This window comes from Danio rerio, chromosome 18, assembly GCF_049306965.1.
Source record: "Danio rerio strain Tuebingen ecotype United States chromosome 18, GRCz12tu, whole genome shotgun sequence".
Classification (NCBI taxonomy): domain Eukaryota; kingdom Metazoa; phylum Chordata; class Actinopteri; order Cypriniformes; family Danionidae; genus Danio; species Danio rerio.
The window spans coordinates 21472139-21480360 of NC_133193.1; positions in this window are offsets into that span (position 1 = coordinate 21472139).

Below are 8222 nucleotides of genomic sequence, written 5' to 3' on the forward strand. Positions count from 1 at the left end.
GGCGCAAACGTATTCAGGGTGTCACCGACTCGGTCCCAGTCATTCCCCTCACTGGCCAGCAGAGGTCATCATCACCAGACTTCTGACATTACGTCATTCCCAAAGACTGATTGTTACACACACCTGCAGCACATCTCCTGATTACCACGCTCACACATATAAGCAACACACACTCACCTCAGAGCGAAGTCTTGTTCTGCCCCAGTAAACACTACTGAGCGTTCCTTATTCCTGCCTGCTTTCCCCGTTGCTAACATGGACTGTATATCGACCTTGACTTGAACCCAGCCTGAATACCTACTCTGATCCTAGCCGCCAGCCTTTGACCCATGCTTGTTTACTCACCCTGTGTTTGCCTGCTGCCAGCCCTTCGACTTGATACAACTGTGTTTTATGCAAGTTCACACACAGGTAACATCTGTGTGCTTGTTATTAAACTCTGTTTAATAAATATACTGCAAATGGATCCCTCTGTGTCAGACCCTTCGTTACACAGGGCGTATCAGAATCCACTTTTGCTAATATAAGGATGGAAAAATCCACTTTGCGCCGTGGCTCATAGTCTCAAAGGGCTGAGTTTATTTTCTTGAGTTATAGGTGTGTTTTGAGAATAAACCAATCAGAGTCTCATTTTCTATTCCTTTTAAGACTCGCGTTGCAGCTTGCATTGCGCCGTGGTGCATTTGCTGCTTACATGACGTAAAGTAAGTATAAGTGGAAAAACTGAGCATTTCACTAGCAAGAAAACATTTAAACAGCATCTGCAGCGCGAGAATGAGAAATAAATTATTAACTTTCACTTTCGCTCTCGTGGATAGGGAAACCTTGTATGCACAGACATCAATTAGCCTATAAATAATTAATTTCGTTTGTTAAGCTCAAAGATTTGTTTCAAAACTATTTCTTTAAGACCAGACGGAATCATCGGTGGGCTGTTGCTTCGGTGGGACTACAATCTGATGTAAGAAAAGTCTTCTTTCACTACTGTATTGTTTTTAAACAGAGAAAACATTTTACAGGTGACTTTATACTAAATCTTGGACCTTATTTTTTTAAATAAACATGAGCAATAAAAAGGTGTGAAGCACCTGAAGCTGACCATATTAAATTCATTTGAATACTTTTTGGCTGTTGTTGATATCTAGGAATACTTTTTTGTACTTTTTTTTTTTTTTTTTTTTTTTTTAACCAAAGAGACTATAGAAAAAATTTAATTTTTATTGAAATTGCAAAATTGTGACTGAGGACAGTTGAATGTGCTGGTCAGTTTGTTTTAACTTTAACATATTGCTATTTTTTTCCTAATGGTATATGATGTAATAAATTTGTGTTTTAAGAATTAGTCTTGTTTAATTTTTTTTGAATTGCAATTTACTAGGAAATATTTTTAGTACATCATTAAAGTGTGGTTATGATGACATCTGATTAGTTAATCCAGCCAAAAGAAATTCACTAAAATGCAGTATTTAAATCTTATAGTATTAATTAATTCATATTTTATCTATAACTTACAGTAAATAAATTAATTAAATAGTCATTAATAGTTGTATAAAAAGCAACAACATACAAATAAAAAGACCTCAGCCTTTATTTTTTTTTCATAGGATTGCATATTACATTAGTACTTTAGATTAACAACACAGACTGATTTTATAGCACCAAGTTAAACTTTCTTTCTTCTTTATGATCATCAAATACATTAAAAAATAAATACAGGCCACAAGTGAACATTGAGGATGGTCTCCAAAATTAAACCACTAGACTGTGCTGAAAACATGGTGTCCACCAGGCTCATTGAGGTGAGGTTAATATTAAATTGTATGTTATTAAAATTAAATTAAATAAATAAAATTAAAACATCCTTAGCTTGTAGTCCTGTATAAGACTGAAATTTAATTCACAATGGTTTTAAAAATTACATTTGAAACAGTGACTGACACCTGCAGAACGCATGGTTATGATGCTCTATTCCACTATGGATTTTTAGAAATATCTCTTTTACAATACATGACTCTCTTCTTTTTAGTACTATCATGGTTACATCAAAATGAGTAGACTATAAAGTATTAAATATCAAGCAGAAAAATGTCAAACCCAATCATGTATACACTACTATTTTTTTATAAAAGAATATGTGCAAATAAAAATACACACTTTGTCTTTGCAGACTTTTCGTCTTTGCATTAACTTGTGTTGTATTAAAGTTTTTCTCAGTCGCTTTGGTAGATTTCTCAGATTTGTAACTTGCTAAACAGTAAGTGCATTTCTCAAAACAGCACTTACAAATAGCAAAACAGCATGGATGACCTGCAAAAGCTAGTCACTTGCTTAAAATCCTTGGTTCATCTCTCAATGAACATGTCAATGCCGCCAGAATGACAAGTCCTTGTGTCATTGTGTATGGTTAGATAGTTTGTCATGTTTAGGGTCAGACCGATCTGTGGACATTTTGTTTTTGCTATTTCTGCACAGAATTGTATTAAAAATCTGCGGATATATGCTGAATTATTTTGGGAGTATCATAACTAAAACCCTATTATATTAAATAAAAATATAATACATTTTTAACTTTTAGTTAATGTTTACAATGCAAATCCTATTAGATCCTCTTTATTTGGTAAACAAAGCAAGTCTTTCATATAAAATTTCACCTAAAAGACTGAAAATATTACTTTACAAACTGTATTGTAAATAATTCGTATGAATATTTTCATATTAGTCAATAATATTATTGTAAATAATTCAACAACTGAATAAATATAGATTTGCACACACTTAAGTAAATAAACAATCAATGATGGGCTAAGAATCTGTGGAATTCTACCCACGTAGAGTGTAGTCATGTTGTCAGTGTAACAGTGCACTCTGGAGGGATGTTCTGATGTAAACTGTGGCGAATTATTCATTTCTTTCTTTGCTGTTTGTACTGTAATTTGTTGCCAAATCATGTCATTGTGATACAGAAAGGAAAAGACACACTACATTGGACAAAGAAAAAACCAAAACAAAAGTAGAAATGTGAACACAATCTCCCTTCAGATACAACTCACCTTTATTAAACAAAGTCCAGATTGACCTGGGAGCAGTTCACCAATTATAGATAATAAAAAAAAAGGTCTAATGGAAATGTATAGAAAAATGCATTATGACTAAATGTTTTGACAACTTCTTTTATATATATAACTTGACATTAACCTTTTTTTCCTCACCCCCCTCTGGTCATTTTCACAAGACAAAATTGTGTTGTTGGAAAATGTATTTTATATACTTAAAATTTATTTTTGCATGCAAAAAGTACTCGAGTAAGAGACATTTTACTTGATTTGGGTCATTAAAATAACTCTGATTACCAATATTATGATACAGATGCCTGCTGTAGTCAACCTAAAACCTACAGTAGTTTGACATAAAACCAAAACAAAACCCTTTTGTTGTCTTTGACTTAGGACATTTCTATTAAGCAAATGTTTGAATAACAGCAAGTTCACGACATGTTAAATGTGTAGTATATTCTGCTGGTTTTAAACTTACAGAATAATAATAAATACAGTTATGTAACAACCATAATATTACCATTATGTCTTGGGACATTTTTTATTATCTTTTTATTATAACGGTACACCAAATGTTGACTAATGAAGGTACAATTATAACAACTATTTATTTGTTAGACTACTTTATTTTCAAACCATGTTGCATACAAATGCATTCAACAGACTTACTGTATATGACAGTGTATTGCTGTAGAGGACAAATAAAACACGAGACAGGTGTTTAGAAAGAGTATAGTTTATTTTGTTTGACCTGCGAACTTATCTAAACAAGACAAACTTTCAGAAAACAGCACGGAAACATTATAATACGTGCGCTCATGAGTTTAACCCGCGGTTGTCTTCAACGGTTGTCTTCAGTAGTCCTTCTTTGCTCAACAACTCTGCTGAAAAACAAAGCACAACATTACAACAGCCAGACATAGATTAAAAATATTACAGTTACCATGGTTTCTATTTTAAACTATAGTAATTAAAAGTTTGAAACTATACTTTAAAATAGACGATGAGTGGGCCTCGCTGCTCCCACCCACCATAACCCTCGCAGCGGGGTCCCACTACCGGCCTCCCGTGTTTCCCTGAGGGTCCTCACGGCTTTGCCCCAGGAAGTGCACGAGCTAACCGGGCGCAAGACTGTGCCAGTGTTCACTGGATATTGCTCGGTGGCACTTTTCGAGCAACAAACACGCAATATTCTTCGCAATATTGCGTTTATGTACGCAAACCCCAAGGAACTACAACACAGACGGGCCTGAGTGTAGCTTCACGAAGTGAAGACTTCGTGAGTCTGGCGTGGCTCCTCCACTCGTACCGTCAGGTATTGAACTCACCTTGGTCAAGTACAGACAGCAACACCGAGCGCACTGACAACACTGAGAGAGAACCGACGAGCTTTATAGGAATGCAGATGCAAATGTTTACAATGTGATGTCACTGCTGTGAGTTTCGTTGTCATGGTGAGCGCTGAAGAGAGCACAGCTCATTGGAGCACACGGGCTCATGGCTGTGGACAAAAACATATTAATATTAAATATACGCTTTTACATTTTTGGTGCTGTGTAATATTGTAGGATGCAGTAGAAAAGAACAGAAAGTGAGCATGGCTAGGAGACACTGCTCTGACAAACTCCTAGTGGTGGTAAACTTCTTATCCAATAATCCCAAATATCTATTAATCCAATCGCCATCTAGCGGTCACATAACCTAATAGCATGTTACTTTCTACTAACCACCCCCCCACGGCCAAAAGGTCCAGCATTTGTCCTTTTTATTATTTAATGTAATTTAATATTATTTAATATATTTGTTATAAAATTAATATAATATATTTATATATAATATATATTCCCATCACGTCTATGTTTATGAGGCTGTTTGCTCACTTCATTCGATTTTATTCTGATCAGATATCAGATCGCTCAAACCACTTCATAAGGTGATCTGGGATGCATTCCAGATGAAACTGGAAAGGTATGATTTTAGACAAAATTCATATAAATAAATAAATTATGACCAGGAGAAAATCCGACCTGCGCCTAAAACACCTGTTTGTGCACTTTACAGCCACAATTCTATTATAAACATGTTTACGATGAGCATAAATCATGTTCTAACTCTTCAGGTCTTTAGCCAGGGGGGTTCGGAAGGCCCACCCCTCACTACCAAAGGTCCAGAATTTGTCCCATACATGAGGTCATTTGTTCTATTCTGACTGCTATGCCATCATAAGTAATAGACTTAAAAATAATCCATCGAAACTACAAAAATTCTGAAGAATTCATTATAATTATATTATTATAATTATTATTACTACTATTATTATGTTTTTTTATGATTATGTTTTAATTATTATTATTTTTATTGAAATGGCCAAATTGTGACTGAGGACAGTTTAATGTGCCAGTTTGTTTTTTGTCTAATAAATGATAGGCTAGTTTTTTTTTTTTTTTTTTACTTTGAAACTTTAACAGATATTTTTGCTATTTTTTTCCTAATGTTATATGATGTAATAAATTTGTGTTTTAAAAATAAGTCTTGTTTAAATTTTTTTTAATTGCAATTTTTAGGAAATATTTTCATATATAATCATTAAAGTGTGGTATATATAATCATTAAAGTGTGGTTATAAAGGTCAATTTTTTTGAGAAAAAAAAGAACAACCCCTTTCACCAGGCTGGCTACGGGACCTTACTCTCACGCTTTCACAAATTGGAGTCCAAATGACGACGAACGATACACGTTAACCAATGAGGTTTGTATTCAGCTTTGTCCTCGCTTTTTCTCTTATATGGTGTTTGGCGCACTCTCTTTTTGTAAACAAAAGGAGTAGGTCGTTGCCATTTGCGCGCCGTATTTGCATTGATGACAATTTCAAGTCAGCAGTGCCTTAATTATTCAAACAAAACTATAGATTAGACGAAGAAGGCTTGAAATACAGCACTCAAATCAGATTGATTTCATGGCCCTTTATGTAGTCCTTGTGTTTCCCACGTGAAAGGTAAGTAACGTTAAATGACAGGATTACGATAACTTTAGGCCTGCTTGTAACTTCGACGAAACTTTGCGGTCAAATCTAACGTTAGCCAAAGATTGATATCGTACTTGCTATGTTTGAAATAATATATAGAAAACAACAACGTAGGCCTGCTGACAGTGGTTCGTTTTGGTTTATTATTATATTATTTTAAAAAGTATTTGTTATGAGTGTTTTTGTCATAAACGTTGTACATTTGAGAGATTTTAATTTACTTTGATTGTAACTGCTATTCCTGTAAAGTCTAGTTTATAATGTTGTAGTATTGTAACGTTACTATCCACATATACGTTTCAATTAAATTTTTGCCAATTATGTTTTTTGGGCACCAGTAGAGTGCACCGTTTTCCTGCGTTCATCACCTGGACAGGTTATGTTTTGGGTAAATGATTTCAAACCGGAGTTCATAAAATCTTTTATGAGCTAAATTACCCATTTTTCCAAATTATAGTCACAGTAAACATTTTATTTGTATAATCCAATTAAAGTGGGATTTATAGATTACGCAATTTGTTTTGTTTAAACAGCCATTTAATTTAGGCTACTCTTATTCTGAATGAATGAAAATGTATAGATAATATCTCACTTTTTTAATAATAATAAAAAAACAATCAAACAGAAAATGTGATTCTCTAAAACTAATATTACAACCTTAATTTTGTTAAAGCACCTTCATTTTATGGCCACCAGATAAATGACAATCTTGTACAGATATACACATGCCACTCACACATTGTAGCTTAAGCAGGCAGATATATTTAAGTCATCAGGTGGAATTGTTTTCATACTCAAATAAAACATATTACAAAGTAGGGCGGGACGATATGGCAAAAATGCAATCTTGATTATTATTTTTCATATTAAACAATAATACTATATATTTAGATATTTGTTGTTAATGCTTTGAGATTTAAAAGAGTAGCCCAACAATGACTGAAGCCACAAAAATTAGAGGGTCCATTTAATGGCATACATTTTAGGACGATAAATTTTCAGTGGTCAAATATTCGGTACATCTCTAATATCAACACTTTTTTTAGATTCCCATTGTTGTACATTTCTGCTGTGTGATTGGCTCTTAGATCAATATGGAGTAAAAAAAATTCCAGAGCCTATTGTTATTGAAATAATTTTTATCACAATTCCATATAATATTGCTTATCGGCCCGGCCCTATTAAAAAGACAGTTTTTTTTAATCAAAATTGTTCATCCATTAGCTGTAATTGAATAGACCGAAACTGAAACATTGTTCAGAAAATCTATTTTTGTTTGTGTTCAACAGGGGAAAGTCATGAAGGTGATGGAATGATGACAGCATTTTCACTTTTCTGCTCCTCTTTGTGAACTATGCCACACATCTACCCTTCAGTTCTTTCATAAAGTGTATTGGCCTCCAGACTCTTCTGATCCAGTTTCTGTGAGTCACATCTCTGTAATTACAATCCGTTTCATCAGACCTTCTACAAAACCTCATCCGTGTTGTTTAAAGTGAAGGGATCAGACTGCCCTCTTGTGTTCTGCACTACACATGGTTGCCATTCCATTAAAATTGTTAAGGGATTTTATCTTCTCAAGTGTAAATATTTTGATGTGAAATTGAGTGCAGGCCGCAGAGTAGTCATCTCTGATGGCCTGAAAACTTATATTACTTAGGGTTTTGTATTAATAAAGCAGAATAATGGAGATCTGTAAAGTGGAAAATGCTGTTTGTGTACTTAACGAAATCTATCCCTCAGTTTTGGCAAGGTTTTCTCAGTTGTGCAGATTTTTTTTTCCAGGAAGAGTCCTTACAATAAACCCTAATACACAAATACTCCACATATGGTTTTGATTTCAGCACTCAACAGGAAAATGAGAGACTTGTTGTTAAACATTGACCTCAACGCAGTCATCCATCAAGACTTTTATTTGTGCTAATACGATTTATTGTCTACACTGAGGTTTGGCTGTGCCTCACGCTTGCACAGACCTGTTTTTTTTCTGCTACAATGAACTGACTGTGGTCATTGTGGTTTCATTCAGTTTCTTGGCTTGGCTGTTCGTGTTGTAGCTGTAGTTTATCAAAACCTCTTGACACTGAGAAGAACTTTTTTGGCATCGCTTTAAGCTTTTATTCCACTGAAGTCTGAAGATTTTC